General features: G+C 38.6%; 1 protein-coding gene across 1 annotated transcript in view; it reads left to right on the forward strand.

Annotated features, from left to right (window-relative positions):
* The window catches only part of CNTNAP2 (contactin associated protein 2), a 1,215,771-nt gene that overhangs the window by 425,668 nt on the left and 763,744 nt on the right, over nt 1-26,359 (forward strand). The gene's annotated exons all lie outside the window — the stretch shown is intronic.

Genomic DNA, 26,359 nt, shown 5'->3' on the forward strand with positions numbered 1-26,359 from the left:
CAGCTCAGCAATGACAATAGTCATAGTCATGGCTGAATGGCATCACATCTCAGCTAACAGATCTTTCTAAGATACAGGCTTTGTAGCTCATGCGTAGCACCAAGCAAGACCCACACTGGCTGCTGCACTGGGCTTGCATAACAGTAATGCTTCCAGTTCTCAGCTGGCATGTACAGAGCTGAGTTGAGTGCATCAATAGGCTCTTAAAACTCCTAGCATACTTATGTAGGTTGTCCTCAATCCCTTCTGGAAAGCCTGAACACTTGCTTGAGTGATTGAACCAGAGCTGAATTTTCAAAGTTCTTGAATTTTTACAGGTTCTCTATAGGTACATATTTGAATGTCTAGATTAAGATCGACTGAATAAAATGGCCTGTAGCAATTTCCTTGCTGCTTGTCAGCCCTCTTGTTTGGCTACCATGTAAGAATATATTAAGTAATTTATGTGGCTGTTGTTATAACACAAGGCCAGCATAGGACCAAAAATCTGCTTTACGGCACTCCTGATCTTTTATTGTTGATAGATATTGATTTTTATATTTCATGATTTATTGAATAAAAAGTAGATCTAGCATAGTGTAGCTAATGTTTCATTTGATAAAAGTATGGTTAGAAGTAGAAGTTCTAGTGATCTCCACAGATTAAAAAAAAAAAAAAAAAAGATACACATATTTGACATGCCTTAAATTAAATTAGAAAATACGGAGTTACAAATCATGAGTCTTGCCCATTTACTTAGTCATCAGGTTGCATTATGTTAAAATACTTCTGCAGTGTGTTTGACATACATACTATGCTTCTATACGTAGCTGTCTGTAGCACTGTCAAAAAGCTGATCTGTCAAGGACTTCCTTACTTCCCTCCTATTTTTTCCCCATGAGCATGATGAAGCTCTAGAAAAGATTGCCTGAAGAGGTTGCGAGGGAGCTGAACCAAATGACCTGCAAAAGTTCCTTCCAGCCTGTGATTCTGGATGGTGTCTGAGATTTGACCAGACTGCGAACTGTTGAAATGAAGAGGCAAAACAACCCTAATATATTCTGTGCTTCTCCCCTCTTTGACGCATGTGGCTTTCATCTCTGTCTGCAATTTATAGCTGGCTTCAGTTTCTGTGGTGAGATGCATCATAGAATATCCCTAAATGTTAGGAAACTTCAGATGTTAGTTTTAACTTCAAGGCAAAACCCATCCATAGCACCAGTAACCTAACTGCAGTTCAACATTTCCCTCTTATTAGTGCATTTGCAAAATGGTTTAAGTTCTGACCCAGTAAAAACTCCAGTGCCTAACTTCAAATGTTAAAACTAAAGTAAAGTAATAAGACTAAGTGCTTAAAATTGAGTATGCATGGTCAGGGAGTGTGTCCACGTGTGTTGGTGAAATACTTGGGGGAAAAAAAAAGGGAGCAAAGGTCTTACTGAAATTCTTTGGGAAGTACTGTACTACTTACTTAAATGTTAGTCAGATGTAGTGCAGGAAATGTTCTCAGCTTTCATTTGCTTTGCACTAGTAAAAATGAGACTGCACAAAGATGTGGTGCATCAATCTGGGTGTTTATCTGAGGGATTTTTTTAAAAGGTTTGTTTTTGCTTTTATTACTGAACAAAAAGATACTTGGATCGAGAGAGCTTTTAAAGTGATGCAGGTATACATTGCAAATTTTAAAATCTGTAGATTGGGAGACAGTCATAGACAGCATTTTATGTTTCTCTAGAATGTGCTTTTTGAATAGTCTAAAGATTTCTGTTTGGCAGAATAGATGGGTCTGTGCTAGTATGTGAAAGATGTGGTTGTGGCAATTCTGATGAATCGAAGGCATTTTGCTGTATTACTTCTGTTGCCTGTGAGGTCTGGTACGCAGAAAGCATAGCATGTAAATGTTGTCTCCCATTTGCCTCTTGGCTCATTAGGTGTTAACTTCCCAGTGAAGATGAGCGTAATTACCTAGGAGCAAGCAATAGTTGAATCCGCAAACATTCACTTCCATGTAAATTTTTGGACTTGTGCACCTGTGGAATTGTACCTTTTAGATCTCTGGTCCTCCCTGGAGATTGGTACTTACAGTTAGTAACTGGGGAGACTGAGCTTTGCGAAGAAAAAAGTGAGATAGTGCACTGTGGGAGGCTGACAATTTAAGACCAAATCCCGCCAATACACTTGTAAGTACCTGACTTCAAAACCAACACAGGTGCTGAAGAAAGATACACAAAAGTATTTTATTTGCACAAATACATGTGATCTGAAGCCCCCTTAACACTAGAAAGTGGACTCCTTCCTTCATGAAAATCACTTTCCATTCTTTTTCCTGGAATTTAAAAATAAATTTTAAAAAGGCAAAAAAGAAAAAAACCTTCCACATTTCTTCACCAGTGTATAAACTCTGATTGGCTTCAGAGCAGAAGTGCGTTTTAAGGGGAAATTTGACAATGCTGCTGCTGATGCACTACATGTCTGTGGCTGTATAGATAACTTCAGCTTGAAGGTTCTTAATCTGACACCTTTCATGAGCAGGAAATTCACATTAAAAATATGAAAAAGTTAGGCTCAGGCCAAGAAAACTCCTATATGCTATTTCTTAAGTTTTCTTCTTGCCTTGGATATTTTTTTTTAAATATCCTTAGGCTCCTTAAGATAGTTAGAGAATAGTACATTGCTTATTGACATAGATCCTATTCAGAAAGGTATATAAGGAAACCCTTAACTTTTAGCTGGAACTTAATTCTTGCTGGGTTCAATAGAAGGCATAAGTAAATTAAATGTGCGCTTAACACTTTTCTGAAAAGTGTTGCTTTTGTATCATCATACAGTCTGTACTCTCTGTGGTATTTTACAAATTGGTTTTGTATAACATAATTTGCTATAAATAGTTGCTATTTTATGTATGATAATATTTTTCACTACCTTTTATAGTGTATGTGCTTATGCACACAGATTATGAGTTAATCTTTACTAAAAACTGTTCTAGTAATGTGAATAAAAATAAAAAAAAAGAATTACAGAAATGGCTGAATTGCAATGCATCAGTGTTAGGCACAACAAACCTGTTCAAGTGAGGCATTACTGTGAATTAATAGTGCTGTAACTCTAATATATTGTAGACAAATAGAGGGAAAACCTGCTTTAATTTGTTACCGGTATCTCAAATGTGTCTATCACATTTGCTTTGTTTTATGTACATAAATTGAACTAAAATGACATAATATAAACTTACAAAGCTATAATAGGATTTGCATTTGTGCAGTTGCAGGCAAAATTGGTCCATATTGATCTTTAAAACCTGATGTGGAACCATTCATCCTAACACTACTTGTCTGCAGCACAAAATACCATGATGGAGGACTAAGTCTTGGCTACTATAGCAGTAAAGACTCAGCAGGGGCTAAGTCTTGTCTTAGCCATATGTGGTGTGTTGACCCTGGCTGGACACCAGGTGCCCACCAAAGCCACTCTATCACTGCCCCCTCCTCAGCTGGACAGGGGAGAGAAAATATAATGAAGGGCTCGTGGGTTGAGATAAAGACAGGGAGATCACTCACCAATTACTGTCATGGGCAAAACAGAGTCACTTGGGAAAATTAGTTTAATTTATTGCCAAAAAAATCGGAGTAGGATAATGAGAAATAAAACCAAATCTTAAAAACACCTTCCCCCCACCCCTGATTTTCTCTACCTTCTCCCTGCAGCAGCACAGGGGGACGGGGAATGGTGGTTGCAGTCAGCTCATCACATGTCGTTTCTGCTGCTCCTTCCTCCTCAGCGGGAGGACTCCTCACACTCCTCCCGTGCTCCAGCATGGGGTCCCTCCTATGGGAGATGGTCCTCCATGAACTTCTCCAAGAACAATCCTTCCCACAGGCTGCAGTTCTTCACAAACTGCTCTGTGGGTCCCTTCCACGGGGTGCAGCCCTTCAGGAACAGACGGCTCCAGTGTGGGTCCCCCATGGGGTCACAAGTCCTGCCAGCAAACCTGCTCCAGTGTGGGCTCTTCTTTCTCCACGGGTCCACAGGTCCTGCCAGGAGCCTGCTCCAGCATGGGGTTCCCACAGGGTCACAGCCTCCTTCGGGCACTTCTGCCTGCTCCGGCGTGGGGTCCTCCCCGGGCTGCAGGTGGATATCTGCTCCACTGTGGACCTGCATGGGCTGCAGGGGCACAGCCTGCCTCACCATGGGCTTCACCATGGGCTGCAGGGGAATCTCTGCTCTGGTGCCTGGAGCACCTCCTCCCCCTCCTTCTCCACTGACCTTGGTGTCTGCAGAGTTGTTCCTCTCGCATATTCTCACTCCTCTCTCCAGCTGCAATTCCACCGGTTTTACTTTTTCCCTTTCTTAAACATGTTATCCCAGAGTTGCTATCACCATTGCTGATGGGCTCAGCTTTGGCCAGCAGCAGGTCCATCTCCAGCTGGCATTGGCTCTGTCGGACACAATGGGAAGCTTCTAGCAGCTTCTCACAGAACCACCCACGTAGCCCCCCCGCTACCAAAATCTTGCCATACAAACCCAATATACCATAGTATAAACTAGTTTGAGTTAGTTTGGTGATACCCTTACCAGTAGTGATCAGCTGACAACATATAACTTTTTAAATATTAAATACAAGTCATTGGCTATGCTGAGTGCTGAGTTGTGTTAAATGCTTGTTTTAATTGGCATGTTTTCCGATGTGCTTAGCTAAAGTTAAAGAAGTGCTTGGAGAGGATTTGTCTGTGCATTCATTCTAATGAGACTACCCACAGGAAGAAATTCTTCCTGTTTGGAGAAACAGTAGCACTGTCATGATGTTAGGAAGTAGAAGTGTCAAAATCATTGTTTTGCAAACTGTTTTCAAAGTATTATTCCAACTTTGTCTTCCAAAATCAGCAGTCAAAATTCTCCATAAAACAAACTACAAGGTATTAATAGGTCAGGTCTGTTCTCTGAAAATGCTAGAAGAAAGCTTATACAATGAATTACCATGATCCTGAAGGTTGTTTATTTTCATGCTTAGGTCACAAACTAAGTAGATTATAGGAGCAAGTGACTTTTAAAGAAAAAAATAAAGAGGAAAGAGTATACTTCAAGAAAGAATGACATACAAACTTCTGGCCAAATCCAGCCAGTTGCTTGTACAAAACTTCTTGTACTGAATCATTTGCAGGGCAAAGTCCTTTGAAACTTAAAAATGTTGAAAGTGACTAGGAAGGGGATGACGAGGAAAAATACTCTCTTCAGCTCATCACTTATTTGACTTCAGTTATTTCATTCTTTTGAAATATTTAGGAGAATGAGATCAGTTTCTGATGCATGACTTTGTTCCCTACACTGTGTTACAGTATTTAGAGAGTGAGTTATGAGAAAAGTTGATCCCAGCTGAGGATAGATTCAGTTGGTTGTTTTTTTTTTTTAGCTTTTCAGCTTTATTGGTCCATATAGATCTACTGGAAACTGTGTACAGTTTTGTACACACACTTTCCCTGTTCCCATCAAGTCAGCCTCCTTAATTCATGATAGATTTTACCAGAGAGACAGAAGCAAGGGAGGGGAAGAGAGGGAGAGTACTGTTGGACAAACATACTCAAGATGTGCCTCTTTAAAGCAGCATTTTCAAAGCCAGAAAGAGTTTCATATTCATTAATCGGGTAACTCCCAGTGCTCCAAGAAATAAGGCAAAGCTGCTGACACAGCACTGTTGTTAAGTTTCTGTAGAGAAAATGAGTCCAAATGCAATTGGGGGTGACTGTAACATGGACTTAAGGCTTTTGAGACTGAAGATTATGATTATGTTACACTCGGGGTTTGGTTTTTTTTTTAGATATAAAAGGATGGGACAGAGGTTCTGCAGTAGAGGTTGGGGACTAGGTTAATATTTAGTGAACAATGAAATAGTAAAAGCAGAGGTCAAGCCCTCTCTCTGTAGGGGGTGAAAAAAGAAAAAACACATCAACATTGTACCGTGTTAGACAACAAGACCATGTGAATTCTGCAGATATTAAATGGCTAAACCTTTACTATATCCAAAATTAAGAAAAAATTTGTAAGATAATTGTTAGCTTAAGGGCAGGGGAGGGAGGAGAAGCCCTGTCGGCCTCAAGTATTTAATCAGTGGAAATAAGCCAGGAAAGAGAGAATTCCTGGTGCATGAGAGCAAATGCTAATGACAGACCTCAAGCTGAACTCTGTAAGAGGTTTTTTTGGCATGGACAGGCTGTCTATGTCAGTTTTTTTAAACAAAAAAAAAAAAAGGTTAAGCTGCGAATAAAATAGATCAATGTCAAGAGTTCAGTTTTGACTGTCTCACTAGGCAACCTATTGATTAGATCTTTTCCCCATATTTCATTCAAGTGTGTGACGTGGAGTGTTTTTATTATTGCTGTTGTTGTTTAGCATGAAGTTGCTGACAGATACATTAGTTCGAACTGCTTTCAGATTCATTATTCTATCATTATTTTCAAGGTTCGGTTGATAGGAAACAATACTGCTACCTCCACTTACGCAGACCCAAAGGTTGCTTATTCTTTCCCTGAGAGGCATGGGTGAGAATAAACTCCTCTAGCCGGTGGTAGCTCCAGTTTAGGGATATTCTGTCACTTCAGGACAGACTTCCTTCAAACAGCAAGCGCACCAAGAGGCCCATAATAAAAGCTCTCTGCAGATATGATGTGGTGATAAAACAAAGTCCATGTTTGTCACTTTTCAGGACTTCTGTATGATAACTTATCCTGGTATAGATTGCCACTAGAAAGGCTAGAATCCTGTTTATATTATACCTAGCTTTGCAATAAAAAGGTGGGTTTTGTGTTTGTTCTAGGAATTCTTGAGGATGTAAAAACTAATTCATGGCTTCCTAGCTCTCGCAGACATAACATTTTTCCTATCTCTAGACTGCCTGATATGTGTGAGGAATATCTTGGGAGTGAAAGGAGAGATGAATACATAACCTGCTCATTCTTAGCATCTTTGGCTAATGTATTAAAACTGGTGAATTAACATAAGTGTTGTAAATCCTTTGACATACTATGCATTGGAGAGGAAGAAGTTCTTTTTATATAAAGGTGCAGGCTTCCTCCCCCCCATTAGTACTATAGCTGTAAAATCCAAAATTATTGTGATTTAAAAGTATTTAAGCAAATACTGTTGTCACAGTTCAGTTTGAAGGCTAAAAGCTTCAGTCTTTGCAATCAGATTTTAAAACTTACTAATTTTAAATAGGGATATAGCCATTACTATTGTAGTTAGAGTACACAATTTCTATTTATCTGATGATTGCAAATTCTGTAAAATGGCTTTACTGAAAAACTACTTATATATATATTGTACAAGCACGGTGAATGTAAAATAGCTGCAGAGATGCATAAGCTGCAGGAACATAAAATTTCTTTCCTATTAGTAAGTCATAAAGACATGCGATGTCATTCAAAGCAACTGGTTAAAGTCAATTAACTACTAATAAAGGTAATACAAAAAATGTCCTTTCCACAACTCGTATTGCTACTTTACAGTACAGCACTGTAGAAACATTGTATGTGTCAACATAGATCCACTCCCTGGAAGTGTCAGAGCCAGCAGAGCATTAGCAGGCAGATTGCTGTCTGTGAAGAGATGCTTAAGAGGAAAGCATAACTTCCTCTTCTGAACAACACTTGACCGTCTTCCTGACCTGTGAAAGCAAGGTAAAACTGTCAGAGGTAAACAATGCTCACTGCTTCTTTCTGAACAAGTCATCTGCGTAATGACATCCTTTTCTTCTTCTAGCTATATTTCAAACCTCTTTTTGTTTTTTGGCTTTTTTTTTTTCCTTCTTCAGTGAAGTTCAGTGGTGTTCTTGCATGCACTAGAGCCACGGTCTCCTATCAATAAAATCCACCCTTGATCTTTCCCCTAGTGTGATTCCACTTTTCTGCTGTTGTCAAAACAAATTACACTGGGTGTAACATACCTGAGTACAATGTAATGGATTCAGTTTGCTGCTAACATTATTTTCTTTTCTTGTGGCAATTTTCATTGACTTTTCTAAGTGGTTTTTGGTATTCCCTCCGCATTGACGGTGGAGAGAACCTTGAGTTGGTTTGGGGGGGGGTTTTTTGACTCTTCAGAAGTCTTTAAAGACACCTTTTTCACAAGGAAAGGAGCATACAAAGAAAGTGAGGTCAGAAATCATAGGCAATTTTGTTCTAGCATTTTGGAGTTCCTAGTCTGAATACAAGGGAACATTTCTACTTTTTTTTTCTTATCTCATTTCTTCCAGCATTAAACAGTAATGAGATACTTTTAAGCAGAGAAGTTGAAATTTTCAGGTTTGTGGGGACACTTACTGAATATTCATATTTCATAAAACCACTAGCTCTTAGTCACTCTGAAGTGCGGTTGTACAGACTAAAAGAAGCAATATCTAATCAGAATGAGCCTTAAGCCTTGAAGCACTTAAAGGGTGAAGCAGGAAAATAGTAAGACATAAATTTTATTGCAAAATATAGTATTTTGTATTTTTTGCAAATAATGGCATTCGTATGCTGAACCTGGCATATTATGGAGTATGGTTCAGCATGAAAATCTTTTGATCTGTTTAAAAACCTGTGTGTGTGGCAGAGAGATGGAGAAAGTAAATATCACGGATGTGGATTATTAAGCCTTCTTAAAAGAAATCATAGGATCAGAGGCAGAGTCAAGGAGATGTAATAGCGATTTCAGTTCTCTGAACTGTGTTAATATTTGATGAGGGTAGACAATGTGTAATGTCGTTGGTACTAAAGAGAGTTTCCTGGTGCTAGTTAGCATTGTCTCTACTCATTGTTAAAAGCTGAAGCCCAAAGAACTACATGTTTTCATGTGAACGAAAAAAGCATATGTATATAATAGTAATATAAGTATTCTAGAAGATTTTAGGAATACATATATAGGAGATACATTTTTCTGATGTAGTGTTTGTAAAGATGGATGTCCTGGGTATTTGTTATACCAATCCTGCATAGCTTTGCTATATTCAAAAGATAGTATTTTTAGTTTGATGTGCAAGAAATGGTGGTTATTTCTGTCTGTCATTTTGGAAAACAAACATCTCCGTATTAAGCTTTCTTTGTAAGCAGTGTAAGAATATATACAAATAGAATGAAATCTGAGATCTGAAGTTTGAGATGAATGCAAATATGAATATTTGAATGCACATATGAGCCCCAGCTTTATATTAGAAATCATCTTTACGTGTAGAAACAGGCTATAGTTCTCCAGAGTGACACTTATCTTCCTTAACCATGACGTTATCTTTTTCTTCCTGCAATTTCTTGCATTGCTCACTCTGCATCTTTTCGCTCATTCAAGAAATTAGTCTGGGGGTTAACACTCAGCAAGCTGTTAAGTGACTAGTGTAACAAATGTATTGCGGAAAAAATAATATTGTGAGATTAACTACAGGTTATACAGAAATATGTAATGCAGAAAGTAAGTTACAAGGGCAGTGCAACTTTCAGGTTTTAGTGCATGACCTGGCAATCTTCGTATCCTTTAAACCTAGCTATAAGACCAAGTTCTTGGGAGAGTGAGAAACAAAGATGCGTCATTTTTTTTCTCCCACTCCCTCTGCTCTTCATATCAATCTCTGCTGCTTTCACTTTTCATTGTATATTATTGCCTCCCCCTTTCTCTTGTCTCCATCTAGCAATCATAGCCAGTTTTTGCTCAGTCCACAGTGAGCAGGCTCTATTTGAGCTGGCTCAGCTTCTCTGTTAATGTAGTCACAGAGCTTTTGGGTGACAGCTGCCTCTTTTTCCCATATCAGGCCACATCTGATCTTCCATCATATCCTCTTGCCAGCCAACCTCTGATCAAATCACAGCAGCACCAATGTGTCTGCTCAAAATGGTAGGTATACATCCTGTCTCACACACTCACTCATTTTAGCTGAAACTTCAAAGGGTAAGGAAAATTCAGTCAATGACCAATCTTGACGTGCTAAAGGTTTGAAAAAGTCATAAGTAAACTGGATGTTAAGAGGCTTGCTAACTGAGCATATAAACCTGTCTTAGATTCTTTCCCCCGTCACCGCCCCCAATGACAAATCGCCTATCTGCCCTCCACATCGTAAAGTGACAGGATCATGAGACCTCACACGATCTTGTCTCATGTAGTCATTGTAATTAGTGTCATTGTCATACCTGCATTTTTAATGCACTAATAATCTGTGTACACTCGTCACTCAGAATGCTGAACAGCAAAGGCTGTAGCTCAAGCTGTTTGTTTCAGAGAATGTTACCTCTGTGCTACTGTATCACAAAACACTTTTCATAAAGATGCTGCTCTGATAATCTTACGTTAGGACCTGTTCACTTGCTGAAGACAAGACAACTTATAAAACCACAAACTAACTTCCTGGCAGCAGAAACAGCACCGATAACTGAAGATGTAGGAAAGTGATATGGGAGTAGAACTGACCAGCTCACAAGACCAAGTGCTTGACTGAAGGCAGCTTAGCTAAAAATGAAATGACTGCTCATGCATTGAAATGCAAGTCTTTAGGAAAACCACACCAAGCAAGTACAGTAACAAAATCATCATGTTAAGAGCCAGATTTCATGTCTGATCACTGATAATGAAATTGTGCCTGTTGTGCATCCTCTCATTTTACTCCTGTGTCTCTGAAGTTATCTGATTGCTGGAGTCACCCTTTGAAACTGATCTGTACACTGCTGAATGCCACTATTGCCATTATCCCTATCAAGTATCTCTGGCCAGGCTGCTAAATTTAAGTCCGTCTCTGTTAAAGAAATTAGAAGCAGCATAACTACTAAGCACTGTGGAAGAATACTTCTATACCTGTAGTCTGTTTCCTCCTCTCACCACAAACTCAAGCCTTTCATGTCTGGCCTTTAGCAGCTATTTAGCGCTACTAATGTAAAAGCACTTTCACTCTGTGATTTCTAAAAGTAGGTTGTGGAAATGCTGATTCTTAGTCATCTTAATCTGAGAAAGCTGTAGTGTGGGGGACTTGTTTGGCAGGGTTACCTTGATGTCCTTTAGATAGACCTTTTATACAATAAATGAACAAAGAGATCACTGCCAGAGTACATCAAACAGTCCTACTGAGAAATCCCATTTCACCAGCAGAATAATTGGCCTGAAAAATGACTTCTAGAGATTTACACTGTAATCTTCATAAAATGAGCCTTTACTGAAGCTATGGGAGGGAGCAGGGAGGACAGTGGGGTTTGCTGCATGTATGATGCTCTGTATATGCCATTATTGGCATTAAATCAATATTGATATTAAGTCAAACTTGTCAGTAGACTGTGACTAAAAAAAAAATAAACCTGCTGTGGCTTTAGAAATGATATCTCATGGGATGCGTATAGTGTTATACTAGGAGACAGGAGAAAATAGAGGAAAAGATCTGGAGAAAGGAAATGGGGTATTGCAGAAGATAAATAGAATTTTGAATAAAGAAATGTTATACACCTGCTTGCACAGGTAAAAATCTCAGTTCTTGTTGATGTGTTCCTTTAAAGCCTTGAGCTGTTGTGATTAATTCCCTGTTTGGAACTCCCAATTTTAGAGCTCACTGTCCTGTTACTGGAAGGTTAATTTAAAACATTAGTTATATTAATCTTGAAAGTCTCTCTCAAAGTGAAAAGATTGCATATTACCTGAAATAATCTGAATTTCCAAGTTAAAGCAATTTTTTTATAATGAAATGTGCTGATGATAACTACCTAACTTGAAGTTAGTTGCTGTTCAATAATAAACCTACAGATGTTAGTACAGTGTAATTGCATTACACACAAGGTTTACGAAAGCCAAGATTTATTTTGATCCAGATTTGGATTACATTCCTTAGCTGAGCCTTGTGTTTTGTTGCATTATGTGGAATCTTCTTTTACCTCTTATTTCATTAAGCACTGTGACCTTTATGTAATAATTTTAGTCTTGATTCCTACATAAATTACGAGTATTACAGAAGAATAGAAGATTCAAGATCTATTCGGAAAGAAATTTGCTAAATCAACCATTCAGTAAGAGAAACAAAGAAGTTCATTGACATAAAGTCGTTAAAATGCTAACAACCCTTATTCAATAGGGGACTAGAGGACATTTGTTCAAACAGCAGCATAAGTTGGATAGCCTTTGGGAAGAAATGGGGAAGCATTAAGGAGAAATTTCTAATGCTGTATTCACAGAAACCGCATGAAGCTTTCAAAATAACCCTTTGATCTGAGCAAGGACAAAGATCCGCTAATGCTAATTGGGAAGGACCCATTCTTGGCCTGAAGGGCCAGAAGTTTAATTAACAGTGTAAAATGACGTTGGGTTAAAAGTGTAATATAAATGAGAAATTTTAATATTCCTGAGTATCACAAGAGCATTAACAGAAGCAAGAATCCAGAAAGATGACTGAAAAGTTATGCTTACGATGGCTTATACAGGAACAGACCTGAACTCAGGATTTTAATGCTGAGTAACCAGTACCTTATAGGTACATGATGGGTCTTCAGGTAGCCAATGTATTGTTCCCGCTTGAGGGATGCGCTGATGGGATACACAGCTGCCGCTGGGATTTATCATTTAGAAACTGTACATTGGTAATGGCCACTTACAAGGACAAGATATTTTCTTCTTGAAATGATGGATATGTCAAGGCTTTTTCTGACCTATACATACACATGTTGCAAATCAGCAACTAAAGGGGCAGACTGTACTGAGAAATATTATTACTAACACTCACTGAGTGAATTTGATTTATGGTAGACATCTTGAACCTGAAAGTGAGATAAAGCATTCAGTACAGGACAGGTTGTTGAAGAGAAAATCTGCCATTAATCTTCTAAGAAGGAAGATTTTTCTTTCACTAAAGGGAAAGATTTCTTTCGGTGACTAATGCAGCCTCACAGGGTTTGTTGCTTTAGCATGTTTTATGCTCTCTCTAGTCAGCTCTGCATGGTGTCATGTTGGACAAACCTCATAACCAACATGGACAATGTTTGGGCCAAAACAAATATTCTGGAAAGGTCATATCAGTGACTAGACAGTTCTTTCCATCAAAATAATATAGTAAAAGTAAAAAAAAAAAAAAAGCACCCACCAAAACAAACAGCAAATCTGTTCATATACCACTGAAGACAGATTTAACAGACTAATGCAACTTAGAGTAGAAAGGACAGCTCATCAATTGCTGCACAACTTGCGGCTGTTGGACTCCATAAGAAAAGATGTTACACATTAGTCTCACTTATTTGAGAGAACTTGAGGAATCTTTAAATAGCTTCTACCAAAACCTGTCACCAAGTGGCAAAAGTAGCTCCATATTACACATGTTTCATCAGAACCACCAGGCTTTTCCTTGGAGGAGCTCATTATTAATATCCAGGAAAAGGAACAATTGCCCTCAAGAACTGTTACGTTTACCTGGCAGAAAAGAAAAGAGCAAAGCAAGGGTATGTCATAAATATGTAAACAGGTTGCAGAAGATAAAAAAGTTAAAGAAAATGTTGATCTGTGTGGATGGACTTGCTTACTTCCCAATAAAACACAAACTATGAAAAAATTTATGTCAGAGCAGATAAGAAAAAGCAGTCAATCTGAGCTGCCTTTCTGATAAAGCAGAGTCAAGATGGTCTTTATGAGTCACCACCAGTTCTACTCATTCAGAGGGCAATGAACAAACTTAAGTCAGATGACAGTAGTTCCCAGACTTACTGCCACAGTTTAGGGGGCATATTTTTATTGCTTTCCCTGATCTTGACTTCTTGACTCAGCAAGAAGTTGTTTATCATCCACGCCCCACCTGTTCACTGCAACTTAAATGACACTGGGATGTTGTAAATGCTGAACAGAGGGGTTTTTTAGATTTTTAAAAAAGTTTCCAAGCATAGCTATCATGTAAAGAACTGTCATACTTCCTTCTGTATGCAAACCTTATCCAACTGATCACTATATACACCGGGCCAGTTCATGTTAATGTGTGTTTTAGAAATAAAGCATTATTCTTTCAGAATCATCTGTATTGGTCCCTTTGCATAAAATATCAATATTTCTTGTGGGGGCTAATGATAGGGAAGCATCTATTCATTTAGCGGTCAAAACATTTCCTGATGGTCCATATGATGTTTATTATGAATAAAGTGACCTTCTAAGACCTCAGTTTGGTTCTATCCCAGTTTAGAGTGATAGCTATGTGAATCTACAGGACAATTTTTACTCTTCATTTATCTGTCAAAATATGAATCAAAAGATTTCGTAATTGCTATCGCTTTAGCAAGTAGCTTTAATAGCTAATCCTCAATTTACATTTTTCCATAATGATAAAGTAGATTTGCACCCACATATGAGACTTTTACTTAAGTGAGTTATTCTGTTTCGTATTAGTCATCCTATCATTTTTTTTTCCAGAGGCTGCATTGTCATCTAAGTAAGTTGAGATTATGTACCTTAGAGAAAAGTGCTTTTAGCATCTACAAATTGCTTTTTGTCATACTCAAGCAGTAAGAAGGGGCAAAGAGTGAGGGTCACAAATAATGATGGTATTATATGATAATAGCGGTTAGGTTATGTAAACAGGAAGTATGCAGTTGAACCAGAAGTCCCTCTCAGTTGGGAGAATAACGTTCATGCCACGTGAGCTAAAGAAGTTTCTGTAATGTGTGGAAGATGCATCTAACTTACTGCAATGCATCATACAGTAATGTGGATTATATTCCAAAGCATTTTTGTCACCATTCACTAGGTTTGACAACCCAATTAATGGCATGGCAAGCAATTTCTCTACTCCTTTTCCCAGAATTCCATGTCCCTCTACTCTTTTGGTCAGATGCTTGATTGGGGCCATCAGCAGAGATGTGAAAGTTACACAGTATTAATTAAGTAGGGATCTTCTTGAGGTGGTTTTCAAGTGTTTTCCCCCCCCCCGGAATCAAAACAACTGGGAGACATGGAAAAGTAATGGAAGAAACCAAGTTATCTGGGATATCATCATAGGTATATAAGCTGGTCCTCAGCATTCTCCAGATACTATGGAGAGAGGTAAGAACAGGGACCAGCTTTTAGCTTTGGGATAGTGGAGTCCTCCCCCATCAAAGTTTAGTAATGCTTGGCATAATCTTTCCAAGTCTTACTTCCTTCCAGTACTAATGGTATATGGTGTGTATATGAGTACGATGGCACACAGGAGCAGGAAGTATGCTACATCTGCACAGCAGCCCCCACCAGGAACCCCGCTCTGCTGAGCAAAGACATTAAGAATAAGAACAGCCTCGTGGGGTCAGTACCAGGTTTTGATCTTGGCTAAAGCCAGTCTGCCTGTCTCTCAGAGCAGCAGTCTGTTTTGAAGATTGCTGGTTGCAGGAGAGGGGGCTTTCTTGAAACTAGTTGGTGAGGCTTTTGACAGGTTTTTATTATATGTTTCTCCTCTTAACTCTTACTTCTTTTGAAATTTTCTGTTTGTTTGTTTTTACTGCTTTCCTATGCCATTTAAGCATATTAGGACTGCAAAGTTGTTTTGGAAATAGAAAATGTTCCTTCTTTTTCCTCTTTCAGTGGTACAGGTAGATTAGGTCAAAGTGCAGAACATCTCGTGTGCTGATCAAGCTAACATGGTCAAAATGCGGAAAGTGATCTGCCTAATGTCAAAAGTAGTTTATTGTTGTTACTCATTTGGGATGTGAATACAATAACCTTATTCCACTAGTATGAGTAGCATTATAATGAAACCCAGAAGCAACAGTCATAGGGCTACCTGCTATATAAACACAAAGCAAAAAACTTCCCTGTTCATCTGAAGAATTGTCCCTCTAAAACAAATGAGCAGGTAAGTAACGAGATACTCATGTCTAAAGCCATGCTTTTTTGACAGTCTGTTTTATGTTGACAGTTGTTTTCTAGCTTCACTAAAGGAACTGTGATGTTAATTAACAGCTCTTTGAAGCAATTTCTTCTAAATATGTCTTTACTTCTTAACTGTTTTCACTACAATGTATGATCTGTAACCCTAATGACAGTTTTTCTGCAATTTCTGCCAGAAATGCTGTTTGGTAATGTGGGTTAATAGCTATGCAGTTCCTGACTGGTTTTCAACACAGCTGGAAATTATTGTTCTGTTTCTATGGGTGTGAAATTCCCATTCTCCTCAAGAATAATGAGAGAGGCTATGCTGACGTCTTCTTCAATAGCATGAATCAGCTATAATGTGAAAGCCTATTTCTGAGCACAGGCATGATTTTTTTGAAATGTTTGGAGGTTTAAGACTTGAGCTCAGGCAGCAGCTGATACACGCTGCACAGAGTACGTGTACTGATAATAGCCCAGAAGTCTTCCCTCTCTTCTGTCATTTAAACAACATATTACATAACTTCTTTGTGTCAGTCTTTATTTAAAGAAATCCAATAAACTAAGTCATCAAAGATGTCTCCTTGTCTCCAAATCCTTCACAGATCTCCCATAAACTCCTGATGCATTCACACTGGCTCTGAAAATGCCAAATTTAATCTACTTTCAGCTCTCCTGTTTATGGCTGCTTCCCTGGAACTTTGTATTTTATGTGTCCATTTTTAGGCTTGATTAGTATTTTATGAGCCAGTTGCTCGTTTTGATAATAAAACCTTTGTGTTTTGGTGTCACTGGCAGCAACCACCTCGTCCACCATATTTAAAGCTGGGGGGGGCAGGGGAGGAAGGCAGGCCAGGGCAGCAGTGTTAAGTCTTCTAGGCGCTGTAAAGAGCATAAAATCGTGTTTTACCATCTGTTGCTTGTAGCAAGAATAAATATTTTTTCAATGTTAGTCTAAGTGCATGGAACTTAATTAAAAGGGTAGCAAGGCTAATCATTACATTATCAAAGAGTATAAAGGGGTATAGATACATCTTAACCTGTATGTAGCTGAACACATGATTAAGTTGAGCTCAACTCTATCAGTCAGGTTTTAATAGTTTACATTATCTTTCCCTTTTCCTATGGCCTAATACTTCATTATTCTGTTTAATATAATGATAAGCATACATGCTTGGTAAGACTTAATTTGTTTATTAAGCTTGGGTTTTCATAGAGATTGGCTTTCATTATAAGCAACTTGAGAATTTAGGTGCAAAGAAAATGGATTAAAAATAGAACAGTGAATGGCATTAGGATGGTTACACAGACCTCTTCTGTTTCTGATCGCTGGGAATGCCATGAGCAACAGCTGGAAGCTTCCTACCTATAACTGGCTCCTTTCTCTTGGTTTGAAAGGACAGGGAATGGTGGTAGTGTGGTAACAGACCAATTGCCTGAACCAGGCACCCCTTTCCTTTCCCCAAAACAACCCTGAAGCATGCAGCAAGTTGAAAAAGGGGAACAAGTTTTATGCCAGTGCCAAGCCTTCTACATAAACAAGGTAAAATGTCACTAAGCATGAGTAAATACTAGGCTTTTGTTGGGGCTGGAGTAAAGCCTTATGAAAGATTTCCAATAAATCTGTTGGGAAGTCTTTACAAAAGACTTATTTTATATGATAAATGCACCAAATAGACTTGTAAACCACAGTAAAGAAAATAAATGTGTTGTGCAGTACGGTGGTGGTCTCTTGATGTGCGTTTGTTTCAAGCATATGAACCGAGCAATATACAAGTGCCAGGCAGGGGGTGGTTATTGGCGTTTTCCATGTTGGTTGAAAATAAATTATGAGATTAAAACTTAATAATAGCAGAATGGCAGGTTCTGCCTTACTTGTTTTTTGTGGTTTTTTTTAAATAAATAAAGAATAGGATTTGTTGTCTGCAGAGACTTGTATTGGAATCCATCTCCATTCATAATTCAAATGGGTTTTCAAGTTTTCCCTCGTGGACAGTGTCTTGTATCAAAGGGGTTTTGCAAGTAATTTGGTATTATTCAACCAAGTTAATGGTCTCTGCTCCTGTGAGGCACAGCAAAACTTTAGTATGAATTTCTCCAGAGAGCCCAGATATTTTTCTAGTTCTGAAAACTAAGTATTTGAATTGAGGCTGTTTAGGAAATACCCGTCAGCTCAAGAATGAGACAGGGAAGGAATAGCTAGAACTGCAAACTTATTGTTTCCATGTACAGAGCAAATTTTGAGTCCAGCATTGCCTAAAGGCAGATCTGGACTTCTCTCGGATTCATAGAACATTTGTTGTATTAGGACACTTCTTTTTATTGTCTACAGAGTGACCATCTAAAGAAGGGATTCTTCTTTCTCCTCCTATTCTGCCATTTTCAACCTGTGCCCCAGTCCCACTTCCAGCTGCAACAGAGCTTTGTCCTAGTTCAGGCTTTGAGTGCCCTTTCCTGCCCAGGACAACTTTTGGAAGAGGACTGAAGCCTCTGCGTTCTCCATCAACATGGCAGCCTATAGCTGCATGACATCACAGCATCCTTGCTACCTGAAAGCTGATGCTGAGGTTACTGCCCAGGGCAGCATCAAGCTGAGTACCAGCCATCCCTTTGCCTTGTTGATCACTAGGGTTGTTACAAAGGGCCTTTCCCATGCAGAAAATGGAAAAGAATTGAAGATTAATTTTCTCATAAGCATATTTTCTCTGTTGAACTTCTATGTGCTCAGTTTTTCCACTGTGCATGAAAATAAGTCTTCATTGTTATTCATGGGTTTGTTTATCCAAGAAATTATTCTGGTTTTTCTGTGGGTGTTAGTTATTAACTGTTGAAAGAATGTCCCAAGAGGAAGCATGTCAATACTTGTATTTTGTACCAGAATTGTAAGGTGCTGCTGTAACATACTAATAGTGAAGTTTTGGTACGATCCTAGAAACTGAGAGCTTCTTTAGGAGCTCTAAACTCAATAGAACAAAATTAGGAGGTAAACACATTTCTGTTGTAAGTTATCTTACAAAAGTTATCTTGCATCATGTTGACAGGAAGCTGCTACAAATTTTGCAATTTGTTGTCAAGTGCCAGCGTAGGCTTGTGAATGCTCTTGAAAACACTCTACAGGGAGCTGGAGAACTACTGCAGGTGAATTTTGAGTATGATTGCAAAGCATTCTTTATCTGGGGTGGTGGGGTTTTGGGGGAGGGGGGGAACCTCTTTTTGGCAACTGGGGTCATCTTTTTGAGTCCTGCATGCATATACAGTTCATACATGCATATAAATTTTTATGTATTTAGTGTATTACGATACTGCCTTGTCTAGTTCACCAGCTATTATAAGCCAGCTATTTACAGGTTGGAAATAGGAGTGTTTCTTTGGGAGAGTTTGACAGAACAGTAACATATGAATGACAGCATGATTTACTCAGTATTCCTTCTAATGTGAAACTTGACTGGTCTATTATAAGACAGTTATTACAGGATTATAGTATTATTTAAGTATATAATATTGTAATGTGAAAGGGTAACAGTAAGCACTTGTAAGTATCCAGGAGAACCTGTTACAATGTAATTACCTTGCACAGTTGTCGAAGTCCACTGCCCTTTCTTGGCTGGCAGTCATTTTCCCTAGCACTGCTCCACAAGTAGAGCAGCAGTCCGGTGGGAGAACACGTAAAGGAGCTGGCTTCAGGCTGCTGGGCAGGCAGCTGATGCCAGTATTGTCAATAAGGCCAGGAGGTCACCTGTTTGGTGTGGTGGACAAGCATGTTCAGAGCATTAAATTAATTCTTGCATACAAGATCTTTTTCCCTTTTGACCAATTACTTGCCTATAGATACAGCAAGAGCAGCATAAGAAAAATCATTGTTCTGTTCATTGTATATGGTACAATTGGGATTATCCTGGCAGTGCAAGAGTCTTGAGATCTGTTTTCTCCCTTTCATAAATCTTTTGTGTGAAAGGCGACTACAAAGCTATTTTGAATATATGACTGAATTGTCTGAGAGTTGGGAAGGACATAATTTTCTCAAAGGTTTGGCTGCAGGATTTTAAGATCTTCTTTTACACCGTCTTGTTAATTATAGTCTTCCCTCACTAAGCTAAGTACAGCTGTGGTGCTTGTGACCATGTTGGTGACTTTTGTTCTTCCTTGAGCAAATTACCAAGTTCAGAAAGAACAAAGATTCATGCTTGCTTACAAAAAAATGGTTTTCTCAAAGCTCACAGCAGCTAATGGTAGTGTTTCTGCTCACAGCTGCCCACAGAGGAACAAAATTTTCCCGTAGACCAACTGAGCTTTAAGCAGAGTTCTAGGATTATGATAATTACTGGTTTATTAACTATATTCCTGCAAGCACAGAGGACTGCTTAAGTACTGTTTCTCAAAACCAATGTAGCTTGCTTTATTTTATTTTCCATGAGCAGTAAATCAGATAATCTGAGACTACAGAAGACTTCTGTTGTTAGTCTTCCTTCTCTAATATTTGTACTGCACCTAAAAGACAGAAAAAGGTCTGGGTTTTTTCCTCTTTTATTCACCTAATCTGCAAGCAATTTTACTTCTGTCTTGTGTTTCTCTGCTCACTCAAGAACACCCAGAAGGTGGAAGCTTTCCTCTGCTCTATTACCTCTCTCAGTATCTCCTTCTGTATTAGTTCCTTCAAAAATACACATCATCACTATTGTTTTGTACTTACTATGGACTACTAAAAGTCCAGTAGAAGGGTGGTCTTTGTCTCCCAGCAATCTTGCATGACATAGAATCGTTTAGGTTGGAAAAGGTCTTTAAGATCATCCAGTCCAACCATTAACCAAACACTACCAAGTCCACCACTAAACCAATTAAGGGTAGAGTAATAATTAATTTCATGTTTCCTGGCTTAGTGGCTGGATTATGTTTTAATGAAAGTAAAACTAGGAATCATTAAGGTTGGAAAGGATCTCTAAGATCATCAGTGCAACCATCAACCCAACACCACCATGCCTACTAAGCCATGCCCCAAAGTGCCACATCTACCCATTTTTTGAACACCTCCAGGAATGGTGACTCCACCACCTCTCTGGGCAGCCTGTTCCAATGCTTGACCACTCTTTCTGTAAATAAATTTCTCCTAATATCCAATCTAAACCTCCCCTAAGGCAGCTTGAGGCCATTTCCTCTTGTGCTGTTACTTGGGAGAAGAGACCAACACCCACCTCACTACAACCTCCTTTCAGGGAGTTGTAGAGAGTGACAAGGTCTCCCCTCAGCCTGCTCTTCTCCAGGCTAAACAATCCCGGTTTCCTCAGCTGCTCCTCATAAGACTTGTGCTCTGGACCCTTCACCAGCTTTGTTGTCCTTCTCTGGAAATGCTTCAGCACCTCAATGTCCTTCTTGTACTGAGGGGGCCAAAACTGGACACAGTAGTCCAAGTGCGGCCTCACCAGTGCTGAGTACAGGGGGACAATCACTTCCCTGCTCCTGCTGGCCATACTATTCCTGATACAAGCCAGGATGCTCTTGGCCGCCTTGGCCACCTGGGCACACTGCTGGCTCATGTTCAGCCGGCTGTCTACCAATACCCCCAGATCCTTTTCTTCTGGACAGCTTTCCAGCCGCTGTTCCCCAAGCATGTAGCGTTGAGTGGGGTTGTTGTGACCCAGGTGCAGGACCCAGCACTTGGCCTTGTTGAACCTCATACAATTGACTTCGGCCCATTGATCCAGCCTGTCCAGATAGCAAGCAGATAGACAGTCCAAGGATCAAGTTAGTCAAAGACAAGATGGATCTCGCCTGTTGAGAAATAAGGGTTCTCAGTCTGTTGGAGTCTTATCCTTGAAGGCCCGCAAACTGCTTCAGAATATGCACGAGATATCCAAACCTTTCCTGAGCAACTGAATAGGTCTACAGGAGTCTGTCTGCAGACCAGCACAGAGCCACAAACTGTAAAGCTCATTCCCAAGACAGTACCTAATTAAAGTAAGTTTGGGAACTTATGTTTTTAATAGCTATTTTACAGACTTTCACCCCGGGGCCTACATGCAGTCAGTGTGTGAGAGGCTTCTTGGCAGCAGGGCCAATTTTCCACTGATGCTTAGTGTATGTATAGTGGGGAACTTGTGAAGGTAGTGCAGACTCAGAAAGCTGTGCATTAAAACTACATTATCTACTTCTGTGCTAATGAATCTGTATATATTGGAGAAACTGGAAGCTTAGCCAAGGTTGAAGGTCCGCTGGAAGGAGAATCACAGGAAAACAAACAAAAATAAAATAGAACTCTAATTCTCTTATTGTTCAACTGCTGTTCTCTGTGATTATTTCATCTAGTTACTATTTCTGGAAATAGACGAGTGCAATATGTTGAGGAAATATTACTGCCATACATTCCAGTAAGAAAGTTCTTAAATATTTCTGGATTACGTTGTCCTATTTTAATGTCAGCATTTTGTAAAATCATGTCAAATTCCCTATTCGGATGCATGTCCGTTTCTTGTCTTGCTGTTTTCCAAGTGAGCTTAACTTACTCTGTTTCCATAAAATAAGGCTGGTTTTGTGCTCTGGATGAACTGTCTAATATCTTGCATGTTCTGAGATCACAGAGACATTATTAGGACACTAAAAAATTTTGACCAGACACCACTTGGCTGAATGGATAGAAAATACTGGTTTTAACTCCTTAAAATCTTAAAATATTTTTTAAAAATAAAATTTATTGTTTCAAGATAGTTACAACGTAAATGTTTTGTGAGAAAAATTTTTGAAGCTAAACGTGGAAGTTGAGAATTGCTGTTATCCTTACATCTGGAAACTAGTTTTGGATATTAATAAAATATCCTGGCAAGCATTTTAATATAAGCAATTATACTTTACTTTCCTAAAATGCCTTCATACAGTTTCAGATGGAATTATCTACTTGTCATTGCCTATCTTAAAATCTTATATGGTACTGCAGTGCATTATTAAAATAATTTGCATGTTTAATTCCAAAAGGCAGTATTTTTTAAATTAGAGGAGGAAGTGGTACTTGTAAAATTCTTTGGAAATATTTTCAAAATGCAGATAAACCTTGACAGAGATCATGGTAAGTTGATGTTTATCATGGGTCATTTATTTTATGATCAATATAATATGTGTTGAGTTCCCAAATTTCTGCCTCTTTACTAGCAAAATGAGTCCCCTTACTCCAAGAAAAAAAGAATCTTAGAAATTCTGAAGAAAACGGCACTTGGAGGAAAAAAGTCTTGTGATGCTCTTGGTCTGGATTTCATTGTGAAATGAGAAAACAGTACAGTTTCAAAGTAGAACAGATTCAGGTAAATGGAAGATCTCTACCAGCATCTAGAGCAACAATAAATAAAACTAAGAGCACATGTTTTCTAAAAACAGATTCCCCCCGCCCCCCCCCCCCCCCCAAAAAAAAAAAAAAGGAAAAACAACACTCCAAAACAAAAAAAACCCATGGTATACCTTGTTCAGATGAGAAGGTAAACAGGCATTGCTCATGAGTACAGACTGCTAGATGTGGAGCAAATCTCAGCATCCCAGAGTCCACAGTTGAGGAAATGGGATTCCTTTTTGGATGACAAACTTCTAGGAGGAGTGGAGCAATGAATGAGAAGCCAAGGAAAACAACAACATAATCAGCTATTCATAAAACAGGGCCTAAGGAAAAAGAGACAACAACAAGAATTTTTCATCTTGAGAAGACTTGGACTTGGCAGTAGTCTCCATGCAGAAGCCTTCTGTGAAGCAGTAATTTACATTTTATATCTGGACATTATGGAAGATACTATTTTTTTTGTTCTATAAGTGTGGAGTATAATAGTATGATATGTAAAAGTAATAGCCTTAGATCACAGGAGGACTTGGTTGAAACAATAGGAAAATCAAAACCAGAAAGGACAGTGTAGCACTAGAATGTGAACTCCTCAGTTATGTTTATTGTAAAGACAAAATAGCCATGGTAACCTGTGTTGTGTCTGAGGTGTGGACTGGGCAGTCTCTGGCTGTTCTCTGTAATCTGGAGCTTGGGGAACACTGCCTGGGCAGTAGGCTAGGGCAGCCCTGTGATGTTTCTGCCTTACCCTGGGAACAGAACCACCCCCAAGACAGCTCAAGAGGTGATACTTTAATGACACCTCTCATCCTCTCCTAGACAGTGTTAATATATTAAATCTGTCTACCCATCTCGAAGATGTTTAGTAATTTTAGTGTAAATCTCAACAGACTTACCCTTTGGGGAATAATTGATGTGCAGCTATGTAAAGCTATCTGGCATTTGAACACAAGGACTTACCTAAGAGAAGTATCCACATACTCTAATCAAGCATAAGTAGTTAATTCTGTCTAATGTATGAAATCTTCAAGCTGAGAAATTCAAATCAGAAGGTGGACACTTTTATATTTTGTGCACTTTGTGCTGAAAGCATACTTTTGATAGTGCTACTGCTTTTTCTAACAGCACTCACGGTAAGCCTTAGGCATTTTCAAACCCAAAGCTATTTCATTTCTTTTGTGGAAGAAATGATTTGCATATTGGTGTAGGCAGAGGAAGGGTTGACTGATCTTAGAGAAGATTCATTAAAATATAAACATTTCATCTAATGACTAAAACTTTTTTTTCCTGTTGGGAATGATAGTTTCAGAATGCTTAAAACTACTTTTATTCAATGTGGGTAGGGATTGCCCACACCAGTGGTTTTAAATCTGCTGTTGAGACTCCGTCTAAAACTTCTTCAGCTGTATGGTAGCTTTTACTAAAATGCATGCGGACTGACCTTGTCAGTAATATCATTAAATGTGGGGTTTTTGGGTTGTTTGGGTGTGGTGGGTGGTTTGTTTTTTTTTTTTTTGAGAATGAGATTCTGATGTGTAAAGTGCATACAGTCATGTTATACTGTCTTAGATTTCAATTTAAAAAACACTTGAGGATTCCTCCTACAAGTCTGAACTACTTAAATATTGCATAGTAGAAAGGATCAATTCATGACTTCTTGCAAAAGCAACAACAGAAATGGAAATCAAATTACTTTTCCATACCTCTGAAAGTCAAGATTTAACTAATAGTGGATACATTTAGAAAACTTCTTAAATTAGCTAATAATTAATTAGGATACCTCCTACTTTTTAAGCCTTGCTTAAATTAAAATTATTGACCTTATCTTACTCTTTTAAAAAGAAATAAATAAAAAAGAGAAAGGGGAAGTAATTTTTTTTAAACTCAGTTTTGCCAGATTTTTTCAGGCCCTTCAAATAGATCAAAACCAAATCTGTGATTCCAAGAAAAGGTGTGGGTCTGAAGCTGATAAGATTGGTATATTGCAAAACTTTGAGCGAACCAGAAGTGGAAGGAGGATACAGTTTAGATCAGCTTTTAGATTGCTGTTTGGAACTAAGCTTGAAATAGCTCCAGTAATTCAAAGCATTCCATTAGCACTTTCTGTGTCGGTACCTATGACTTGTTCCTAGATCCCTGGGGCTCTAGAGGCTGCTGCACCTCTTCTTTTGCTAGCACAGTCCCAGGGCCTTGGAGGCACCTGACAAATAGGCTTTTTGCCAGCCCTCTGATGACAAGATGCTCATTAGCTCCCTCTTAAACCCTGTATGCCAGAGGAGCAGTATTTGGAGTCTAAATGGGGTAAGTTGTGGTTTGGGTTTTTTTTTTTTTTTAATTACTTAAAAAAAATGAAGATACAGGTTTTCTATGCTTATCTAGCATAAAGCTTTTTATGAAAGGGAAAATGCAGCAACCAATACTGTTCTGTTTCCTTGTGTTAACAATAATTAGGAAAGATACTTGCAGTCTTCACATTCAAAGTGTTCTACAGTTGCAGGTTCTCAGTTCTGCTCCTGTTTAAGTCAACAGCAAAACTCCAACCATCTTTAAAGTGACTGGGTTAGGATCCTTCGACTCATAAAGCAGCAGTGAAGGACTAGAGCTGGTTTGTATTCCCTGTTTACAAACATGTTAATATTCTGGTTTATGGCCATAGCCTGGCTCAGTATCAACCCTGAATTTGAACTCTGGAGTTTGTAATTCCCCATCAAGTCCTCAGACCATTTGATCTAGACTTTGACATCTTCCTCTCCATAAAACGTTGAGAAAATAAATTAGTTTTAACATGAAATTGATTTCCTGAAATTCCATGAGACTGCTTCTCCTCATGATACTTTGCTAACAAGTTAACATTCCCATTTATTTCTTAATTAATACACAGCAAGAGACCCCAGTGACCTCTCAGACCTTAAAACCATCTATAATTTTAGCCTTGAGGATACCTTATAAAACTGGAACATGCAGTCATTTTCATTCTCTCCTGGTGAAGAAGCAGATACTTGCAATTACAGAGGGATTCCCCGTTAATGGTATATTTGGAGTCTCAAAGACTGAATGGTTCAGTATAATTTTGCTGTGTCATATTTGGAGAACAGACGTCACTTACATTATGTCCTGAGTAGAAATTTGGTATTTCTGACTATTTATTAAAAAAAAAAAAAAAAAAGGCAGGGAAATTGAATTTACATGGAGCAAAGGGATTTCAGTTGTGATTTATCTGTGCAATAAAAGAATGCTGCTAGATGAAAAAAAGCTACAAAAGCTGAG

This window comes from Pelecanus crispus, chromosome 2 (genome assembly GCF_030463565.1).
Source record: "Pelecanus crispus isolate bPelCri1 chromosome 2, bPelCri1.pri, whole genome shotgun sequence".
In the NCBI taxonomy this organism is placed as follows: domain Eukaryota; kingdom Metazoa; phylum Chordata; class Aves; order Pelecaniformes; family Pelecanidae; genus Pelecanus; species Pelecanus crispus.